Genomic DNA, 23,660 nt, shown 5'->3' on the forward strand with positions numbered 1-23,660 from the left:
ACACTTGGCTTGACGGAAATGAATCAAATACCTTCAGAACGCAGTAAATAAACGCACTTCCCCGCAACCTACCAGTGAAGTCCAATTTCTGTCAAAATCCCCTGGAAATTGAGGAGCAACTCCTTCACGAGTTTTATTTATTTAAATTACCATTTCAGAACAACAATGAAACACCCCAGCTAATAAAATATAGTACAGTATGGTAATAAAAGATTACTGTAATGTTCACATAGTTAAAATAACACACCCTTTGGCCTCATTCTCAGCAACACCTCTGACATCAGGAGTACATTTCAAAGGGATTAATGCCTGTTGTGCCTTATTGTTTAACTACACATTGACTGTGGAGAATGTAAATTCATAATATAATGCTGGAAGACTCAATTTCTTTTTGATCATAGAGCTCAATGGGTAACTACCACTTCCAGAACACCATTATTTAGTATTTATGGAATCTAAATACCTACATCAACCTGGTTACTGAATGCCTCAAAATGAGAACTGCTATCATTATTTCTAAACTAATAGTATGTCCAGGGTGCGGTCTTTGAAGTGGCAGATATGTTCCTCATTACTTATTTTTTAACCTAAGAGAGAACATGACTTTTCATTCTCCCAATCCCCACACATTTTCCCATGATAAAAGCTGGAGGATAACAGCATTGTATGGGGGTGCATGAAGGCACTCTCACAGCAAAGCAAGATCACCTACAGATTTGCAAAGCACAACGATCTACAGCACTGTAGCTTAGAATTGTAAAAGCAAGGCTTCCAGCTAGTTAAACAATTGCAAATTTGTGTAGAGGTCGTGCTGCAAGCAATTTTTAAATCAACTTACGGAAAAAGGAATTTAGCTTAAATCTTGTATCACCACTTCCACCACCAGAGTATTTCAGGTAATGTCTTAAACACATACAAACACACCTATACACTTGCTTAGATCATCTTTATCTCATTTAATTCATTACAAAAAGCAATAAGGAGCAACACAGATACCTAAACAGACATCTAGCGCCATTTCAGATGTCTGAGAGCATCCCACCACAGATTTCAAGTGCTACTGCAGAGGGCATTAAATCATGTGTCACACCTGCTAGATCTGACGGATGTCTCAGGTATACAAAGCATCCAAAATGGCATTACATGTCTATGGTTAGGCTTTGACTCTTTCCCTTGGTGCTTACAAAAAGCACAAATGAAGAGTAGAATTGGTGTCCTGGTGTCTGCCATTTATCTCAAACACAAGCACTACAGAAGCAATACAAGTGTGAAATCTTTACATTGTCTCACTGATGTACGTTTCCACTCTATTCTGAGCAAATCAATCTGTGGCACAGCATACAGGATGCTGTGGATTATTACAAGGAAAACCTTTTGCAACAAGGAAAGCTGGTACAGATTTTTGTGTGAGTAAATAGCTTTTCAGTTCCAAAATCAAACGGGATTAACAAGAGACAGAAGGATGAAATGCCGCCCTTCATCCACAATTCAAGTGGAAGCTGTCTGTTGCTCATTCTGCTTGCAATTTATTTGTGGCACAGCATGGGGGGAAAAAAATCCCCTACATTTATTAAATATTGGAACACTGTGCAATATAACTCCAGCTTGACACCTCTATCTGGACAATCCAGAAACAAGAATCAAAACCAAGGTCACTACTAAGTCTGAAAATTCACTGTCTTGAATGTACTTCCATGTCAGCCTGAGCTATAGTGACTAGCTGTTTATTTACTACAATACTGTGAGCTGATCCTTGTTGCCATATTCTGACTTCAAGCATAAAGAATCAATATCCTGAGCTGGAAGGGGCCCACAAGGACATGAAGTCTATCTACTGGCACTGAGGCCTCCCCTCAGCCTCCCATGTATTGCCCTCAAGATCCTTCACCACCTTCGTAGGTTTAAACTGTTACAGAAAGAATAAAACCAACAACAGACAAAATCAACACAGTGCACAACAAAAAGGCTTCAAACAACAATAAAATGTAAGTTTCTAGTTAATCATAACCCCTGCCTTTATTTCATAGACTTAAACAGTGCCTCATTCACATATTTATTTCTGAAGGCATAGGATTGTAACAGTTTGCCATAGAAGTCTTTAATACCTTTAGACAAAATTAAAGCTATTGTGCTTTTATACTAGTCAGTGAAAACATCCAAAGGAAATTTACAGAAAGGGAAATATGTTTGAACAACAATGAAAATGACTGCTTACTGAGACACTTCCTTGGCCACCTTATGACAGTATAACAACTTGTACTCCAAATTGGTTATGAACAATTGGCATTACTCCACAAATTCTGGCAAACATTAATTAGCTTTGTCATGAAACACTGAAAAAATAATAAATTCAGTCCCTGAATCACCAAAAGTAGTTGTGCAGCTCCATTTTCCTTTCTGGTTTTACAGTTATTTTGGGGTATAAAAATGTTTTGCATAATACTAATATCCACCTAAGAGCCTGGCTGATATATTTACTACTGCAAACACCAGTAAACACACCATTTATTAAAAACAAACAAACCCATGTAGACATTGAATAACCTGAGAAAAATGGAATATTTCTGCTATGGAGGGACAAATCTCAAGGTACTGGGAACACACATGTAAGGTGGAATAATACAAAGATGGTAACAGATATTCAAAAGGTTATTTATAAAGAAAAACTCACCGATATGGATGCCTTCGCTGGGAAATGCTGAGGCAATCTCCACCAGGGAGCAATCTCCAAGAGATCCTGCTTTAGTGGTGGTCAGCCCTTAAATGAGGTCTAGAGGAGGTGGAGTCAAGCTCCACCCCTTCCGGGAGCACAGCTCAATTACTATCACCTGTGCTCCCACAGCTGACCTGACACTTGCCTCAGCTGATTAATCAGAGGTTCAGGCTGTGATTACCAATTTCCCATACAACACAAAAGTTCAAGTTACTTTGAACTCAACACTAAGACTCAACCATGAAGACCTGACACAACCTCATGCATCCCAATGCCTCATGCATCCCACTGCCCTGTAGCAGCCAGCCCATCTGAGAGGTGACATAAAACAGCCAGAGAGCAACAGGCTCAGCTCTATTGCTACCATGTTCATTATACTTCAAATCTATACCACAGAACCAGCATCCATAAAGACTCTTCATTAGCACAGGCGCTGTATTTCAAGGGCAGCGGAAGCAAACCTATGCTGTGTACTGGAATGGAGGAAAACTACTCATTTTCATTAAAGAACTTGAATGACTGTAAGCTCATCAGTTAGTTAGGAAGAGAAATACACCCACCTTCTTCCTATGATAGGTCACTCTCCTTTTTCATAAGGCAAATAAGAAAAATCAAACAGGTTAGGAGAATATCCACAGAAAACAAAAACCATTCCAATTCTGGTTACTTGGAACTTAGAACTTCAAAACACCTCTAAGCAATTTCTTTAACTGTCTATGTAATCACATGTTCAGCTATTGAAGTTGGAAGGAAAAGTGTCTTTTCCCTTCAGACCACCTGCTTGAACTTAACTAAGCTGATTATTGTTATTGTGTTTATATTGCAGCAGCACCTAAGATGAAAGATGCATATAATCCTTTAAGGCCGGTAATCTGTTTAATAGTCATTTCACAGCTTATTTGAAACAAGCTGATGTTAAAGCAATAAATGAAATCTCTTGAACACTCTTTGCATAAGCAACAAAGAAGACTGACAGAGCTTTCAAACTAAATTAAGATTTTTCTATGGACCTGTCCCTCTCTCCTGGAGCGTATGTCTGAGATACGCATTCTCTGATGCACCGTGACATTTTTTGTGTGATACTTTTGGTTCACAAAATCATACAATAATTGGAGAAAAATACAGAAGTCCCCCCAGTCCCAAGTTTATGAATGCAGCGCAATGTCTGCACAAATGCGATTTCTGATCATGCTTTCAAGAGACAATGTTGCAAATGTTCTGTTGTTGTAGGTAATACTGATTTATGCAGCCTTGTAGACTTGGAATGAAGATGGTCCAACAACTTTTTGCTGCTCGTTTCAGCTGTACACAACTCCTTCATCCACATAAACACAGACAAAAGTACAAGGCACTAAATAAAGCCATGATTCCTTTTGTTACTGTGCATTATATCAATGTTCAAGCTCCATTTTCTCCATTCCTATCAAAGTGTTAAAAATCTTCAGCAAAATGACTTTCCACTACCCAGTTCCACTTTACATCTTTCACATTTCCAACAAAATTCTGTTAAGGGTGGGGGGAAAGGAAAAAAACAACACCAAAACACTTAAGAAACCCAATCACATACTCATTTTCTAAACAGCAAACAGAGATTCCAGTACTGGTTTTTCTTTGCTCCTTTGTTCTTTGAAAGAAGCGATGTTTTCAACTGAAAAGTAGTTTAGAAGGACTTTCAGCCTAGCAGTCCTGCTGCAATCATGACATCAAGATTATAAATTTCAACTTGATGGGAATTCTGATTTAAAGCGCTCCTGCTTTCCAGCAGTACCAACACAAACCCATGGCCTGCGGTAGAACCCACAGTCCACAGTTTGGGAATGGGACAGAGCAGCGCAATTCAAAGGCACTTTAAAGGACACACAGCTGAGAACCAGGACTCAGAAAATCTGATGCTTCTGGCATGGGTATGTAATAGCAATTAGAGAGAACCACTAACAGAAGCTGATCTCCAGCCATTTAAAGTTCATAGCTCAAAAGCACCAGTTTAAGCATAAAAGTAATGAACGTCAAGGAAGGAATGGAATTAATAAGCAATGAAGCCACCAACTTCCAGAAAACATAATTTCATGAGTACTCCTACAAATGTTTCCACTTTTTTGCATATCCATCACCAGTGGAGGCTTATGATTCGCTCACACTGCTCTGATCACATCTATGCACTGAAGATACAATACAGACAGACTCCAGCAGCAAATTCACAATGTAAACACAAATGGAGGTTAAAGCTTTGAATACAAAGTTGCAACAGTTCCCGCCTGCCATCCGTGCTTCCCCAGATTATAAGAAAGATTGCCGACATGTTAAGCATTCCCACTGAAAGTAGTTCATTGTAAAAAGACAGGCATTTTGGAAATTTCCACATAACATAGGTTATATACCAGACAACACATCTACATATAAAACACACTGCTTAGTAACTGATATCACCACTATTGCAATTTGTGTGCCTTACTGGAATTACCCAAGGTAAGAAACAGATGATTAGCTTTACTGTTACATTTTATGCTCTTTGTAAGGGTAATAAATTCAGGAAATATCGCACATATCTCTACTTAGATTCCAGTTCTCACAACACTGATCTGGTTTAATAGAATTTTTGTTGTAATTAACATATAACTTCAGTCTGATGTTTTTTCCCACATCAAGAAGACAATATTAAATAGGAAAACTAATGCACTACCAACCAGACAGCCAACAAAAGAAAATGAAGTGAACCACTCTAGATTTTACACTCCCTCATTAAACTTTTTTTTTTTTTCCCCTTTTTATTTCAGAGGATATAAAAATCTCAACAGCTATTTTACACAACATAGGAAGCTGCTTTTAAAGACTGCATTTGCTGTTGCTTGGCCTACCCTTTCAGCTTTCAGACCCACTCTTTGTATCACCAGAGCCCTAAGACTGATGATCCTTAGGTTACCAACTCATCGGCCCTTCCTTGAGGCATATGTTTTCAGCCAGGATGGATACAGTTAAGAGGAAGACTTCATTGTAAGGAAAAATAATGTGCATAATTCAACAGCTATGCTATTCCACTCACATATAATTAACAAGTCTTCAGCTCATTAGGAGGCTATATAAAATACACATAATACGCTGTGCGAAACTGATTGAGAATAAAAAGTATCTCATACATTAAAATAAATGATTTTAATTGTTTTGTAAAAGCAGTATCAGACGTGCTTAAGGCTATGTGGTTCCCAAACCTACTCATGGTTCCACCTGCTTCACACTGGCACTTTCACCCTCTTGGTTTTCAAAAGGTACCTTGCCATGCTGATTCCAGTGCAGTATGTTTGATCATTGGCTGCTAGAATTCTGCTCCAATACTGAAAGGACCAAGGGAGTACAAACAACTGCATCAGATAGCACCATTTAAGCACTAATTCCCCACAGAATGGCATACATAATATCATATTACATGCATATTACTATATCAATGCAGTAAGTGTATTTTTGAGAGACAATGAATGGAATGAACATACATTCCATCAACTCTATTTGTTTATACATTAATTAGTAGACTGTACCATATTAGTGCTTTCTTCAGACGTGATCCATAGCGGGCAGTGCATCACCGTCCCTGATGACACCAGCACAACTTGTACCTAACGAAACCCTGAAACTCCTGAAGTGTCTCTCATGGGATGAAACAGTTCCTCCTGAGCTGTAGTGACACCTCCTGGCAACAGACCGAGAAGGTCTTTTCCCATATAACAACTTTTCCTCCAGACAATCCTTGAGGGTTTCAGCCAAACTATGGTACTTCCTCCAGCCTGGCTTCAAAGGCACAGTGCTTAGAATACCAAGTAGACGTTTCTGATTTATAAGCACTACTGACATTTCTGAAATCGAGAGGCTAAGATACAGGAATATCATCCTCTAAGATCTCCAGATTTATTGTACCACACGTTGGCCTTTCTTGAGCAGTTAGAAAAATAGCTGCAAAAGCTAATCAACTAGCAGCTTAATTCATACCATGAATTTGCAAAGCATTTTCTCACTTCTCTGTGAAACCCTGTTTGCTCTTTGCCCTCTGCAGATTCTCAACTAATATTGTAAGCATTATTTCGGTACGAATAATATAAATTAGCATAGAAAGAAAAAGAAAACGCTTAAGAGTGGCTGTAACCCAAATGTAATAATACATAGGAAAAAAAGGACTGTTTTGATGTAGTTAACAAATCCAGTGTAAGTTGAAAATTCTGCAAGAGGCAAACATAACAGCTGTTTACGTGCACTCTAAACTACATTACATACCACAGCAGTAGAAGCAAAATAAATTACTCCTGATCCTTGCAACTCTGAGCAGTGGACTTACAGGCAGAGGGACACCTACTACATTCAGCAAGCACTGCACACTCAAAAATCCTGCAGAACTGACTACTTACATACCTGAACACAGGTGAAAGCCTGACAGCAGCTTCAATTGCTTAAGTTCAGCTTGCTGAATAAACCAAGTCCACATTCAGTGTTTTAAACAGTAATCTGTTCTTTTTTTCCCCAACAGCACAACCAACTACCCAGCACTTCGAAGAACTTGATTGCTCTCATTATAATATTGCTGTTCTATCTTTTGTGCTGCCTCTGAACAGTACCATTTTCTTTATGCTTAAGAGAAGAAAGCTCAATTTTCTCCTGTTTTCTTTTGTGTCGTCCCCTCTCCACAACTCTTTAGAGAAGTAATTATGACATTTTTAAGTACTTTGCATATGCAGCAAAGCAATCAAGAAAATTCATTTGACAAACTGGATTACAGACTGTCTGCCAGAAATTAAAGTGGTAACAGCTTTTCCAACAATTTCTCAATGAGTGTGTCTGTTAAACACTCACAACACACTGAAATAATGCACTGGTTAGTAGAATTTTTACATTTACTGTTCAAATAAAGGAAACAAGCCTCATGAAAGCTATGTACTTCCTTTTTATTCACATAGAAAATTAAGCTGTAAAACTTAAATATATATATTTAAAAGAAATGAAAACTTAACAAGGTAAGTCCCCATCTAGTGATTAGTTACAATCTTCAAAACCCGATGCTCCTAGAAAATGAGCTAACCTGTATATGTGATCATTTCTACAAGACAAAAGTTTGAGTGGTGCTACTTCTCAGACTGCAATTCTTGGTAAGATTTTGTTCTCTCCATCATATTTCCAAGCAAGGTATCTACATACGTACTCATTTCTCAGTCTCTGCATCCATCCATCAACAGAGAACTCTTCCAATTTTGAATAATGCATCATCTTAAGCTGGACTGCTAATGAAATCTTTGACATCACCATTACTGCATGTTTTCCTCTCCCTCACCCACATGCTTGTGGGCCAATTGTATGCCCAGAGATGTCATCCTTTTGCACTGCATAATTCCATTTTCCACTACATCCACCGGTAGACTGTGTACAGGTGTATTCTGCGTACAGGTGTATTCTGCGTACAGGTGTATTCTGTGTACAGGTGTATTCTGTGGGAATTCCTGAACTACTGTGAAGGCCAGGTGACACAGCTCTCTATAGGCATTAATTCACATTAGTTTTCTTTCTTAATTAACCAGCAAAAAACATTCAGGACTACCTGTGATGCACCAAAGGCAGGATGGGAGCCCAATCTGATGTTGTCCAGCATTTCCTACTAGAGGAGGCTGTTGTGAAGTACAGCTTGGTAAAGCTTTGTGAAAGCATCATTACTGGGGGAAAAAAAAAATCATAGCCTTTTTCAAATAAACGCTTCATCAACATTGCAGAGGTTACTAAGAGAAAATGAGAACCTGAACAAAAACATGCCTTCCTGAGAAAAATCAGAGGCTTTCCTACTTTGGTGGAAAGACCCAGCAGTTGATAGGAGTGACAACATTTCTAACGTGGACTAATGAAGGAGACAAATTTTTTCCACAGGAAAAAGAGAAGCTTGACTACTTTGTAAGTGTGTGAAATTCTCAGCAGAGATTTACAGTTTAACAGCTGTGCTCTCTAGAAATTCAGCATGCATTCAACATATTTTATCTGATGGGCTCAGGGACATGGCAGTACTCTTCCCTTCCCCCCCAATTTGCTGAACCCAGAATGCCTTCATCTACCCAGGCAAAGAGCAGTTAGAACTCTTCTCCTCCTAAATTCAAGCAATCTGGAAAAAGAACAGGTTTTTGTTGGGTTTTGTTGTTTTGTTTTTTCAAAGGAGAGTAAGAGTTGACCACCTACCAGAACGCAATAGCAGTAAGGAGGCCATACAACAAACAAGTGAGGTTGTGTGGGAAGTGAAAGTGAGAGTAATGAAACTAAGAGTAGTGAACCGGCATGGGAAGTGGAAACTGGGACTGGGAGGCTTTTAGGAGAGATCAGTGACCAGGCAAGATGCCTTGGAATTGGAGACAGAACTGGCATGATGAGGGTGAGTGATGGATGGTCTGGAATGAGAACCAAGCCTGCATGTGTACAGGGCAGTAGAGACAAACACGTGCTTTGTGGGTAACACACCCAGCAGCCAGGATTGCATCTTGATGAACAAATTGGAACATTCTTCCAGATCTGAGTGAGCTACAAAATTGCTGGGATAAAGAATAGAATGCCAGTAGATCTTGCAAAGCATGTGCCATATTCTCCACTAATACAGTTCAAGCAGAACAGCCTATTTTCCTTAACACTTGTTTCTGGTGACTCAGACTTGCTTGATGATCCAAGGGTTCAAATCCTGCCTGGAGATCAATGAAGCAAGCAGGAATCCCTTTATCTATTCTAAATAGACTATAATACAAAGCAACATAAAATCGATATTTAAAAGTTATTCGTAATGTCATACATTCACAGACAGAGAGTGACAAGCCTGCTGATAGTTTTACTTTACTTGTTCTCGTCTAACCAAGCCTTACACTGCAACTCATTGAATAAAATGAGTTTGCATACAATGTTTGCATTGATTGAGAGAGAAGATGGAAGGACGGTTCTACCAATGAGTGCCTGGTGGAAGTTACTCAAGAGAATACAATTCTAATTGTGTATCTACAACAGAAGCGCAAAGAATATCACTCCATCCAGACTTAACAGATATGATCGATAATTGTGTCATCCTCCATCTTCCCAGCATCCAAAACAATAACTACAGTCTGTAGAGGCTACAATGCCTGTACCCACTGTGAGGTGGGCACACAGACATAGTACCCATAGAGCACCACAGCACACATTGCTCCTACATAACATCAGCAGTACTACTATGCTGAAAAACTCACTGAGTAACTGTGAAGTACAGTAAGAACACAGATTTCAATCGTAACACACCTGATTTAGTAGCAGGGTCAGGAAATGGCAAAGAGGGAAGGGTGGCACACCAAACAGGATGGGAAGCTCACTGTAAGATTTGTGGAGAAAAGTTGTCATTGTGCAATTGAGAGTCTCCAACTGGAGACTGTGCAGAAAACTTTAGTTTTAAAATATTTTGGACACATCAATTCATGACTAATGGTCACATCTCGAGACTTTTCATTTTGCAGTCTTTAGAAATAGCGCATCTTTCTTTCCTCTTCTTTTACTTTGATTTATAATTGGGAAGATTTGTCTGATTTCCCAGATGCCATTTACATTAGTTCACAATTAAATAATCCATGTCACTGTTTGAGATCCAGATTTTTCCCCAATAAGACATCACTTCCCATGTAATAAACAACTTACTGCTTTCTGTCCTGAAAACGAGATAGGCATCAAGTGCTTGGAAATCAATGATATCCAATTACTTCCAATCAAGCTCGGAACTCATAAAATGACATGCAGCTCCAGCAGATGTACAGTCTGCTGCAATTCCCACTGCAGCTCAGTCCCACTGCAGTTCAGCCAAGGAGAACCACCTGAGGATAATCAGCGTAACAGCAGCATGGCAAGGAAGCATTATGAACCGACAGATAAACTGGTACACATCCTCCAGCCCCTGGAAAACAAACACTTCATTTCTAAAAGGGTCTCCAGCATCTGGACTCCACTTAGGTTTGAGTTAATCTAAAAACATAATGCCACAGCAGGAATTACACCTTAAGATACAAGATTAAGAGAGGGCACTTAAAATTAATTTTAAACAGTTGCAAATAGCAGCAGAGTTCAATAAGAAATCGCCAGTACGTTACCCAGTGAGCAGAAGAGGTCAGCCTGCTGGTCTGCCCACAGCCCCTGAGGACCCAACCAGCTTGATCCATAATGACCCACACCAGTCAGCTTTCTGGACTTCAGGCAGGCTGACCTGCAGCACTGGTGGTGAAGGCAGGCAGCAGCAATGTCCTTGTCACCTCCTGCTGACCGTGCCCATCACCTCTGCTACGTGCACAGGGGAACTAAAGATGGCAGGAAACAAAACAGGACTTCAGAGGTGCACAGGTTTCAAAGAACACAGTTCTTGGGAAGCGACAGCCTACAGTGTGCAATTCCAAGAAGAGTTATAAGCCAAGGCATTCAGCAGCTGTAAGCTGGTGGAAATCTACAAATACTGCCCATTTCCATAGGCTCTTCTTAAGCCCATAGAGAATGAAATCGCATTAGAACAGTAGCTGTTACACACCATATTTAAGTAAGAGCAAACTTGTAAAGATAACATCCAGATAACAGCACAGGCTGCAAGATATTTACTCTTTGCATCTTGACACGCTAAGATAAGCGATAGGTACAAAACATATCTGTTAAAGTCAGCACATTGCTCTTTCTGACCTTTGAAAATTTGCTCTCTTCCTTCTCAGACACATGGCAGACCTGGCCTGCCTGGCACACCACATGCCCTGGGCTCTCCCCACATCCAACAAAGGCTCTCCCAACCCTCTCCCATGGCTTCCCACACTTCCCAACAGCAAGTGCCCTAAACCTGAACACACTAAGGTTTTAAAGATAAATTTACAAGGCAGAAGAGGACCGGCAGGCAATTTGGAGCAAGCAAAGGATTCATCTCAGAACAATGGCTTTTTTTGGCTATTTTTGCTTCTGCAGTTAAGCCATAACCAGAACAGACACAAGTATCAGCATACAAATAACTCTCTATCTGGGGGTCCTGAGAAGTTTCGGCAATTGCGCGTAGCATAATGAATGTTTGTAATTCATTAGATTCTGTTTAAAAATGCAAAGCACGCCATGACATCAGCGATGTTCTCTTTATCTTAACAAAGACGATTACACTTCATGTGCTTCTGACAGAACTACCATGTTTGAAAATATGTATTTTTGCTCTACAGTACGATGTTTACAGTGGGATGCTCATATTTGAATTCAAATTAACCATATTAACATCATATTTGAAGCAAGACCGTGCTCTGCTAATTATCCCAGAGAGCCTCAAGATCTTTGCAGTATATTTACTGCATTGATATCTTCTCCACAAACTTCGTGATCTTGTTTATATAATTTTGCAAATGATGAGATGTGTAGGACAACTGTCTAAATGAACTGAAAACTGTGACACGGACAGATCCTTGAAGATTTGCAATTTGTAGCTGTCAATCTTCCTACAGCTGCTAGATAACAAAACAACAGTTCTTTTCTTCATGCAGACGAGCAAATTCAATAAACATTGGTAAGGGTTCTTTTGAAAAAGACAGAAATCTCTGGTTCTGAACAGTCTATTAAACCTCTTTAAAACAACGCATGCATCCAAACTCCTTTCTCATGGAAAAAGATACATATCACAGGAACCCCACACATTAAAACACCATTTGAATTCTATAAGAACTGGTCTTGCTGTTTGCTAAATATTTCGGCATAGAAGAGAAATACACCACCAAGGAAGCGGGTGGGGGAGATGCCTTAAAAAGAAACTCGCAACTCACATCTTTTCATAACTGTGGAGCACACAATGGGAGTAGCAGGGCACAGCCAAGCCTTCCTATTTCACCCTCTCCCTTAACCGCGACCTGTCCTAAAAGGACCAAGTTATTTTAACGTTTGGAGGACAATACAAACAGATAAAAGACCAACACTGAGTGACTCCTATAAATTCAAAGTTGTGAAAGAAATACGGGCACTGTCTGAATGATTATGGCTATTTTTTCTCCGTAGGATGAGGGCAGAGACTGAACTGTAGCTACAAGCGCTGCTAATGATCGGGTTAGCGACCAACATCTATAGCAATAGCAAAGGAAGGAATTTAATCAATAGAAAATCAATGAGGAAAGGTCAGTAAAACTGGGAAATGAAAACCAATTGCTACAGCAGCAAACAGCTAATAAACGACTGTGCTGATGACAGACAACGTAAACATTTTATTCCCGCACAAAGCTCATGTTCCGTTTGATAAACACTTCAAGCTTCCCTCCTCGTGGAAATTTCGTGCCGCTTTCCACAAGCACCCAGCGCACCACGGATCCTCCCTTTGAACCCAAACTCAGAGTCAGCGCGAGGCGCGCGCGGAGCTCTCTCGGGCCGAAGGAGAGCAAAGCAGAGAAAGGCGCCTGGTCCCCTGTGAACAGCCGGCATCACTCGATGCACGCGAGCAGTTCAGGGGCAGGAGTTGTAGCGGTCCTTATAACAGACATCTTTGAAATCACCGCTATCTGGCGCAGCCGAGAAACCCTCCTTTGTGCGAGCAGCGAACGAAGCGGCCGGGATACGGACACGGAGCCGAAACGCGAAAGGGAGCTCGCGGGTGTCCGCGTGGGCTGAGACCCCGAACCAGCAGTGCGGCCGTACCCAGCCTGGGTACCGCGCGCCGCTCCGCGTGCCCACGGCTTCCCAAAGCAAAAGGGATCCGCGCACGCCCCGGAGATAGCCGAGAAGTGCATCGCACCGTTAAATATATATATATATATAATAATAAAGCCCTCACTCCACCGAATAGCGACAGCTAATAGAATAACGGGAAGTAGGAACACCTGAGAGGAACGAGTAGCCCCGGTAGCCCCGAGCTCCCGCCGCCCGGCTCCCCACCAGCCGCGCAGCAGCGGGCCGCCTCCGGCCGGAGCTCATCGCGGGGAGCCACCCCCGAGCCGCCCCGCTCCCCGCATCTCCCTCGGCTCCCCTCGCCCCAGCCCCGGGCACAGCGAACAATGGGCGGGAGGCAGACCCGCCCCATGCGGCTCCCGGCTCGGGCGGGCGGCAGGAGGCACTTACTGGGCTGCGGCAGGGCCGGGCGGAGCGGGGCAGAACGCAGCTCCGGGCGCGGCTAGCGGCGCGGCAAACTCCGCGGTATGGCTGGGCCCGCCCCGAGCGGCCGCTCCGCTCCGCGCTCCGCCCCGCACCTGCCCGCCCCCGCCTCGCGGCCCGACCACGCCGCCCCGCACCTGCCTGGCCCCGGGCCGCGCCGCTCCCTCCCGAGCGCTCCGACCGCGTCGCCGGCGCTCCCTCGCGCCCTCTTCTCTCTCCGCGTCCTCCTCCCCTCGTTCTCCTTCCCCCGTCCTTTGTCTCCCGCGGCCCCCGCCGCCGGGCAGCACCGTCCCCACCGTCGTCGCTCGGCCCGGCGGCCGCCCCGGCCCCTCCCGCCCGGCTCCGGCGGGCGCCACGAACGCCGCTCGGCGATCCGTAAAGCGGCCGTTCGGCCGAGCGGTGGGGAAAGGTGTCAAGCGGGCATTTCCCCCCGAAAATAAATTGTTTTACTTCGGCGGCCCGGCGAACTTTCCCGGTACCTGCGCACAGCCGCTGCTCCTTCCCAGCTCCGCGGAACGCACGGCGCGCACCGGACGCGAGCTGCCGCGTGCAGAGAAGCCGCAGCAGGAGGGGGGTGGTGCGGGTCACGCCCGGGGGGTCCGAGCGCACCTGCGAGCGTCCCTGCCTGATTGAGTGAGTGCAGGGCGGGGCTCAGCACCTTTCGCTTTTTTCTTTCTTTTTTACATTGTTTTGCTTTTGTTATTATTTGTGCATCGTTGCAATGCTGACAGCTCAGAACGCTCCACTTCTCATCCAGCGTCAGAGGTGGTTGGCTTCCAATTTGAATCTTGAAATAAAAGAAAAAATGTAAGCTGCTTTTCTGCGGTTTGTTTTATTTCTATTGTTTTGCTCTTTCTGTTGTTCTTTACCTTGTCGTGTTTTGGAGGCTGACAATGTCCGTCCGGTCTGAATTTCTTTGTTTCCCTTTCACTGAAGAAACAAAACAAGACCCCAACTAAACAGATGAGTTGGGTGCTCAAATCTGAGCTCAGAACCTATAGGTTTATCCTGGAAACAATTGGAAACGAAAGCGTGCAGAAGAGGAAATATTTTGCAATTTATCTTCATCAATCACAACGACCAAGGAGATAATCACATCCTTCTTTGGGTACTACAAGTTTACAAAAGGGGAATGGCATTGCTGGAAAGGATCCCTGAGCAGGGATGCATATGTCCTCTGTTATTTGGCACTGGTGCCAGCAGAACCAGGTCTTTCTCAGGTTCTGCAGTGAGAGCATGGCCTCGTGCCCCACCTGACATCTCCTCCCCTTCCCTCTCCTCAGTGCCCTGCTGAAGGACAGCCTTCTCTCAGCCCCTCACGCTCTGTTTAGGAACTGTCTGCTAAAAATGTGTGCTCAGGCTCAGCCTGTCACTGTGTTCTCAGTTGCAGTGAGTGAATTGCTCCAGAACTGTGACTGTTCTACATTTTCTAGGTGACATCCTGCAAGTTCTCTAACCTTGTTTCTCCCTGTGCTGCCCTTGGCTCTGGGAAAACACTCACTGCTTGCTACTGCCTGTGAGCACACTGAATTTTCTTGTTGCTGCTACCAGGAATCACCTCCAGTGAGAGGGTCTGGCCTGCTCAGCAGCTGGTCTGTTTGGAGGCTCGTGCACACCAATCAACTCTCCTTCCTGACCAGCTGCTTTGCTTTCTGTTCTCAGCACACTGGTGCAGGTTTCTTCCTCAGCCAGGCTGTGCTGGGTAGCCTATTCCATGCTGGGGAGGAGAATCCAAGGTTGCCCTGTGCTGAGTATAACCACTTCTAGCATGTTCTGGTGTGTTCCAGTGAGTTCTGGCAGTCACCTTGCTGGCCCCCTCTAAGGCACAGGTGGGCCCAATAGTGATGATGGAGGAGGCTCAGTGGAAACTTGTTGGAGAAGGGGCAGAACACAGTACAGCTCTGAGAAGGGAGAGATGTGTGAGAAAGGGGAAGCAGTGAGGGTCTGTGATAGCTCTTATGTGACTGCAGCCCTGAACCTGTGTTTGGGAGGAGGCTGGCAGAGATGGCTGTGTGGGACTGAGCCCCAGCCTGGCAAAAGGGAATGGAGTGGGGAACTGTTTCAGTTCTTGTTTTTCTTTCTCACCAACCAACTCTATTTTTAAATGTCAACAAATTAAATTAGTTTTCCCCAAATCAAGCCTGTTCTGCTCATGATGTTAACTGGGAAGTGGTCTCCCTTCCTTTACAAGCTTTCCAATCTTGGTTCCTCCCACCCTGCTGGGGAGGGCAGTGAGCATGGCGGGCTGGGAGCTGGCAGTCCTGGGGTCAGCCCTGCACATGGCTGGAGACAGCAGGGAGGAAGCAGAGCCCCTCTCTGAGACCCACTGGCTCCATCATGGGCTGCATTATGAACTTCCATGTATTGTGATGGAACAATGCTTTCAGAGGGGGGTCATTTTCTATCTGTTCTGCCATACCCATGGCTGCTATTCCCACTGACTTTGCAGAAGGCTTTGAGGATACTGAGAAGACCTCTTTTGCTGAAATTTCTATCTGGCAACAAATCATTTGCATTTCAGTGCTTCACAGACTGTAGCACCTTAACACTTCTGGATGCTTTTTGTCTGCATGTGCTGGTCAGCTTGGGTATTTGTATTCCATAGTCCCTCTGCAGAAATCCCTTTTACTGTCAATCAAAGTACACTTTTTGCACTTCCCTTACTGTCCCGTAAGTGATCTCAACTGAACACTCATTACTGGAAAATAGAAAGCTCTCCCCCTCCTGCTTCGTCTTAATAATGCCTCTGTTTTGAGTTGTGATCATGTGTCTATCTTATAATATCAATGATTAAATTGCCTGGGATTTCTGCTTAGCTCCCTTTAAAGAAAATCATAGATAAAAGCTGGGTGATTTATTTTTTCCATGCAGCAAATTCAACAAAAATGCAGTTTCGCTTATCTTCAAATAAGTCTTGAATTATCTTTGCTGAATAGTTTTGGCTGAGTATATTCAGGATGAGATTCACAAATGTGCCAGAGAGGTTTTCACCAGTCTTTCTTCTTCCAGTACCATAAAGGCTAGGGAAATTCTGAAACATGTATGGTGTGCAGTTCTAGCACTGTCCTCGACCTGAGTGATTCCAATTCACTTTGCTAATCAATGAAATTGTAGGTTATTTGGGGGTATAAGAAGAGATAAGAGAATATTGTTTTTCTGTCAATACTGTTTCCATGTGTACAAAGAACAATAAGTGGAGCAGGAATTAGATCAGATTCTTCTCTTTGCCATGCGAGAACCAGTAGATTAGAGCTTTGTGTAGATTAGAGCTTCGTGCTCACGCTTTTCCATCAGCATTTGTTTTGACATGGAGTTCAATAAGGCTGCAGCAAAAGAAAGTGGGGGAGCCCTGTTCTGAAGTCTTGTGGATGGTTCTCATCTAGGACAAGAACATGGGTACAAATCACTAACAGAAAAGTGATCTGAGCTCAGTGTGTTAACATGCAGTGCAAGTGCCCAAACAGCTGGGCTGTATGGTAAATTGGGGCCTCACAGTGCCTCCTGAATGCCACCATCTCTTTCTTTCAGTTTTCTTTCAAGTACCTACAAATGAAATATTGACCTGCCAATCTAATGGAATGTCTTGGTCAGTGTGGAATAATATTCTGGGGCTTCTGGTGCCACCATGAACCCCTCCAAAAGAATCATATGTAAAACCAACATCAAAAATCTGTTTGTCAGTACATGAAACACCCACCAGCTGTTGGTGAGGGGCAGCGTGTGCTCCTTGAGATAAGGCCATTCCCCTTGGTATACATACACCCACGGGTGTAGACCCATGCAGTTTTTCTGGAGCCCAGTATCAACACTGCTACCATGCAGTGTTAATATACAGTTGCAAGAACCAGTTACAAGTTATCTCTTGTTCCAATAAGCTGCTGGAATGGCAACACAGAACTGAGTTCTGCTATCAGTGACTTTTCCAGGTACAATTTTCTCCTCAAATCATGGCAGCAGATACCTTGAAAGATGCTTCCTATGTACTCTCACCAATTGCTTTTTCACTGAACACACAGAATGTGCCTCACTCAGTTTAAACTATTTCCTGGAGGGCATGTATGACCACAGCTACTCATTTTTGAAGTTACTTTCCACAAGATGAAGAAAACTGTCAAGTGATGGGAGTGCTGGTGTTGTTTAATTTGTAATTGTTATTCCTGAATGCTAGCAAAGCAGGTAAAAGCCTCCGAGCATGATCATGAGTGAAGCTATTCTTCAGTGTTAAGTGGTTTTGAGTTAATGACAGTCTCTGGCTTACCAAAGCCTTTGTCACGATTCGGAGGCAGATCCACTGCATTTGATTCAGATCAGATTCCACAATTACTTTGTTAGGGATGCTGGAAGAGTGGGTGACCTCTATAGTACCAGGATGCTGCTGTCCTCTCTCTTTCACTGTGGAGTATTTTTGATGGTACTTGGTGAGCAAATTGCTCTTTTTCATCTTTCTCATGCAACACTGATGCTCAGTAAGGCTTTCCTGCCTGTCAGCTGTTACAGACTCCAAGAAGATTACATTGCTTGTTTCACAGATTCCTTATTAACAACTTGTTTTTGCTTACTGAACTCAGAGTACATATGCGGTATTTCACTGGCTTTCACCTACATTTCTCTAGTGTACTATTCGTAATGTTATCAATATTTCTGGGGCTCATATTGCAGCTGGTCCTATGATTCAGCTGTAATTGAATCGGCTGGTGATCTAATATCTTGATTGCCAATATAGCTGCTTTTTTATTTTTTTCCACAGGGCATGTATATCAAGAGTTTGTGAAGCAGTTAAGGTCTTATGGCAAATATTGCCTGCTCCCTGGAATTCTCAATATTCTCAAGCAGTATATGTATTTATATATACTTCATTTCTCTCTACTACAAACATTCTGGCTTAGGTTTTCAGTCTCAGTCCCTGTCCTAAAATTTCTTTGTATGGCACTGACCTTGGTTTTGTATTGCTCTAAACCTCTAATTTTTGTTCTTCAGTTCTGTGCTAAGGGTATGTCCAGCTCTTCTTCAGTTGCATTTGCTGTTTGGTACAAGCTGCCAAAAGTATGCCTTTGGACTTTGCTAGCTGGCACCTTTTTTCTGTACTGTTCCCGGATTCTTTTCTCAGTTGTCTATACATTTGTACTTAATATTAAAGATATACTTTTTTCCTATCAACTTTATACCTCTCAAATTACGCTCTAATTTTAGTATTCCAATCATACTGATGATTTGATGTCTACCAGTAACTGAATTCTGTTTTACACCTTTTACTGAGAATTTGTTTCAGAGTACACAAAGGCAAACAGCACAATCTGCCATGCTTGCCTGATTACTTTAAAGCAATCACAGTGAAAATAACATCTATTTGTTCTAGTTATTGTTATTATAGAATGGTTCATGAAAGTATAGACCTTGTAGAGTAAAACAGAAATTAGGGGGTTATTATAATGTATATTGTACTATATACATGGTGTTGGAATACTTAATGCAGCAGTAAATTGAGTATCACAGAATCACAGAATCACCAAGGTTGGAAAAGACCTACAAGATTATCCAGTCCAACCATCCATCTATCACCAACAGTTCTCACTAAACCATGTCCCTCAACACAACGTCCAAACGTTCTTAGAACACCTCCAGGGTCAGTGACTCCACCGCCTCCCTGAGCAGCCCATTCCACTGCCTGACCACTCTTTCAGAGAAGCAGTATTTCCCAATGTCCAGCTTGAACCTCTCCTGGCACAGCTTGAAGCCATTCCCTCTAGTCCTATCACCAGTTACAAGAGAGAAGAGGCCGACCCCCAGCTCACTACAACCTCCTTTCAGGTAGTTACAGAGAGTGGTGAGGTCTCCCCTAAGCCTCCTCTTCTCCAGACTGAACAATCTCCTTCAGCTGCTCCTCATATGCCTGTTGCTCCAGACCCCTCACCAGCTTTGTTGCCCTTCCAAAACTGGACACAGTACTCAAATAAAGGCTGAAAATGAGGCCTACAGAAGAAAAAAGCCAGACGGACTCAAAAGGGTTTATATTCTCAATGTATATTATGTTACTGTTCTGCCTGAGAAATGCATTTACACTAGAGCAACCAACACTGATGATTTCTTAAAGTTTGTATGTTAAATCATTAAACTAAAGATCATTTACTTTCTCTGAATTGGTGAACACAATTTTTGCCTGTTCTTTTAAGCAATAGTTAATAAAATATTAATAAATAACTCATAAATGGCTAAACATGCTGAATGGTTGAACTTTTACATAGTTTCTTCCACCGTTTCTAATACATATACAGAAGGAAGATTTTAAAGCAGATGCTGCTCTTAGAGCACGAGGCTGCACAAGGCTTTTGCATAAAGCACAAAACAAATGCAATTATGTCAAGAATTAGATTGCACAGCATAGTTTATATTCCCACTTCCTCACCTTTAACCCTTTTAAGCAGGCAATAGGGCTTTCTTTCTTACTATGTAAATTATTGTGTGGAATACCTTCCTTGAACCACTGGACAATTATATTCGATTATCTGTAATGTTGTATTTTCAAATTATGAAGGAATACTGTGGCTTGCTACTTTTTTCTACCATGATTCTTTAATAAAATCTGAAGTCACCAGTAATAGAGTTCAAATAATTTGCAGATTTCCTAAATGTGGGATGAAGTTTCATTTTACCATTGATTTTCCTACCCCACTACATTTATGTGAAAATGCAGATGCAGTATGTTTATTAAAGTAATTACAGTTACATTAAAAATCTCATCAGAGACTCTTGGGAATTCAACTCTTCCCAGACCTAACTTCAGGTTAAAGTGACACACAGGCATTCAATATGCTAGGAAAGAAAGGAATCCATGTCCTGTGAAAGTCTAGAAGACAACAGAGGAAGTTCTACCTACAGCAGATGTACTCACACATTTAATCCCATTTTCCAGTGTGAATAAAGACAGAAGCAATATAAAGTATTACCAGACTTAAATTGCATAAACAAGGATAAATGGAGTAAATTGATTTACACACTTATTGCAGTCTGCTTCAAAGCATTAGTTTTTTAAGTACCTCCTGCTCTGGTGAAAGACTAAGACTTTTTATAAAGTGGCAAAAACTTGAATTAAATAATAAAGAATTAAGCACAAAATTCATTCTATTTTATGTTCTTTTGATTTCCCATGAACAAATTCCAGAATCTTAATATGAAGTCTGTGTTTAAAAGAACATGAGCAAAAAGGTGATGATGTCATAACTTCTATCCATGGCAACTATGTTCAACTCCCCAGTAGTTAATCTACTGGTCAGTCAATTAGACATTGATGTAAGAAGCTCCTAGTCCAGCTTTAATGACTGAGAGGACAGCATCACTCTTGAGGAAGGAAATCTGAACAACTCTGCTTGTAATTCATTACTGTTCTCTGTAAGTGCTATATACACATGGACCACTGAAACTGCCAGCCCAGCATGGATCTGATCAACACTAGAGTGGAGACTGTCACTGAAACATAAACAGACAGACTCCAAATGGTTAGATATTGTGGAACCCGCATGAGAAACAGTTTTATTGCTAGGAATGTCTGTGGATTTTGGAAAATATGTATAATTTTGTGTTGGAAAAGGTTAATGCACAGGGAATTTAATAATATTTTCTCAAGTGACTGATCACACAGATGGCATATGAAATTGTTATATATAGGAATACATTATACACACACATACACACACACACACACATATATGTATTTTTACGATATCAGCAAACAATCAGTAAACTCAATTTTCCTCACCATAATATTTGGTAAAGAATAACTGACAGCAAACAAATAAGTAGATCTAACAATCTGTTCAAGCAATTTGCAAACAGCAAGAAAGACCACATTTGATTAATATATTTTTTACTGCAAATTCTTTCCCAAGCTGCTCACAGGATTAATAGTGGCTTACAAAGTACACAGAAATACCATAGACATTAACCTGCTCAGCTCCATGCTCAACTCTGCACATAGATGAATAACACTATAAACCACAGAACTGCTGCCTTGGAGTTCATTGTACTAAGTAACCCATTTTCTGTGGAGCTAAAATTTATGTGTGCATAGGGTGGTATTTATTTGAGCACAGAAAATAGTTTTACATGAAAATGACATACACGATGAATTCACACCTAGTCTTTATAAGGAGTTTCCGTTGATAAGAGTAATGGCAGCAAACCCCAGGCTGAGCTTGGACAAAAAATTTGTGCAGTCATTCTAGCCTGGAAAAAGGCAAAGAGCTGCAAACCAAGAATTGATACGAAGAGTCTTCTCTTTTTCCCCAAGAAAGCTGTAGCTGTGTTGAGATCCTGCCCTCAGTTGAGGGTCTTGCCCTCAGTTAGTTTAACTGAGAAATTATCCTTGGATTACCATGGATCATTGATTCCACTAATGTATGGGCAGTAGATAATAACTACTGCCAGATTTAACTTACCAGTTAGAAGTAAGGATAGGTCTTGCAAATGGCAATACATGCTCTCTAACGAGCAGCTAATATTTCTGTTGAGTAACAGATCATTTTCCTCAAAAATTAGTTGTAACATTCCCTCTTCTGCCAAGGCCTATTTTTATTTTATTTGTTTATTTTATGTTTAAATTCAGATGCATTCAATTTTAAGATCAGTTTTAAAATGCTGGAGAACAAATAGTAACCTTAAGAGATCTATTTCTCTGCCACAACTTTTTCAAATCTAGCCTTGGCTGTATTAATTTGCAGAAATGATTCAGAAACAGCCTGCTGTAGCCTTTACTTTTGTGTACTGTGGCAGAATGAATTATGAATGATTGCATCATTTACATTCTAAGTTTAGTTTTCAAGTATGGTTGATTTTGCTTAAATGAGAATCCTGAAGATATTTAGTAATTAAGACTGATAGTTCTATGAACTTCATAATTGTTCCCAAACAGGTGTTTCCTTTCTTTTTGAAAAAAATTAGATATATTTGCACCCTGCTGCATGTGAGCTCATGGAAATATCCCAAGAATAACAATATACAATATTCACAAAAATTTTGTATTATAAGATCAAAATTATACTTCACCTTAAATGCCTATTTTGCTAATGCACTGAATTTGTACTTCGCCTTGTCTCTTTTATTTTCGACAGCGCTGTGCAAAGTTAACAACTGTAATTGCTCAGCATGTCAGAAAACCTCAGATGGTCTGATAATATTTTACAAGTCCCTAAAATGTGTAACAATTCTAAATAATAGATAGGGATGTTAGACATATAATGCTGTGGTGTTTTGTGTTTGTTTTTTTTTCCCATAGACTATGTCTATTTCATATAGATGGATAGATGGCTTGGGGTGTATTGAAAACAAACCTGCCATTGCCTATAAAAATCAGGAATCATTTACATTGACTGAGTGCCAGGAATCACACAATACCCACACGGGTCACCCTCCTGAAGTTTCTGTGATTGGTCTTAACTCCACTGTCATAAGCTGGGGTCCCTGCTTTGCAAATGGCAGCACCTGGCAATCATTGATCGTATTTTATTGTTCTCCAATGATTTGAACTCAGTCAAGTTACCTTATCATCAGTGAAGGCAATTTTTATGTAAAGCAGTAGTATTGACTACAAGAGATCTGATGGAAGTTTTAAAACCTGTCTGCATTAATAGCCTTCTCTCTGCATTTAAGTATCCTCTCTCTTAGATGCTGTGATGAATGTGACACTGCTATTATACGTCCTAAGTACCCACTTCTAATGGTGACAACATCTATTCTTCAAAATGGTAATTGCCTAATGCTATCTATCTTTGCACTTTATGACCACCTTGGGAAAAATGCTCCCTTAAAATCACACAAGTATTTAGTTAGAAATATGTAATTAACCAGTTACCTTGTT

At 41.5% G+C, this 23,660-nt stretch overlaps 1 protein-coding gene across 19 annotated transcripts in view; it reads right to left on the reverse strand.

Moving 5' to 3' along the window:
* The window catches only part of SEMA6D (semaphorin 6D), a 589,434-nt gene that overhangs the window by 197,514 nt on the left and 368,260 nt on the right, over positions 1 to 23,660 (reverse strand). For 4 of the 19 annotated variants that reach the window (XM_072345131.1, XM_072345128.1, XM_072345123.1 and 1 more), the window contains exon 1: positions 13,778 to 13,897. The exons of 11 other annotated variants lie outside the window; for them this stretch is intronic. The gene's annotated coding sequence lies outside the window, so the exon portion shown is untranslated. Of the gene's footprint in view, positions 1 to 13,539; positions 13,560 to 13,777; positions 13,898 to 13,947; positions 13,971 to 14,289; positions 14,371 to 23,660 lie in introns of those variants that run through there. 4 more of the 19 variants (XM_072345129.1, XM_072345114.1, XM_072345116.1 and 1 more) reach the window with 4 other exon arrangements.

The sequence above is a fragment of the Excalfactoria chinensis genome, chromosome 10 (genome assembly GCF_039878825.1).
Source record: "Excalfactoria chinensis isolate bCotChi1 chromosome 10, bCotChi1.hap2, whole genome shotgun sequence".
Lineage (NCBI taxonomy): Eukaryota > Metazoa > Chordata > Aves > Galliformes > Phasianidae > Excalfactoria > Excalfactoria chinensis.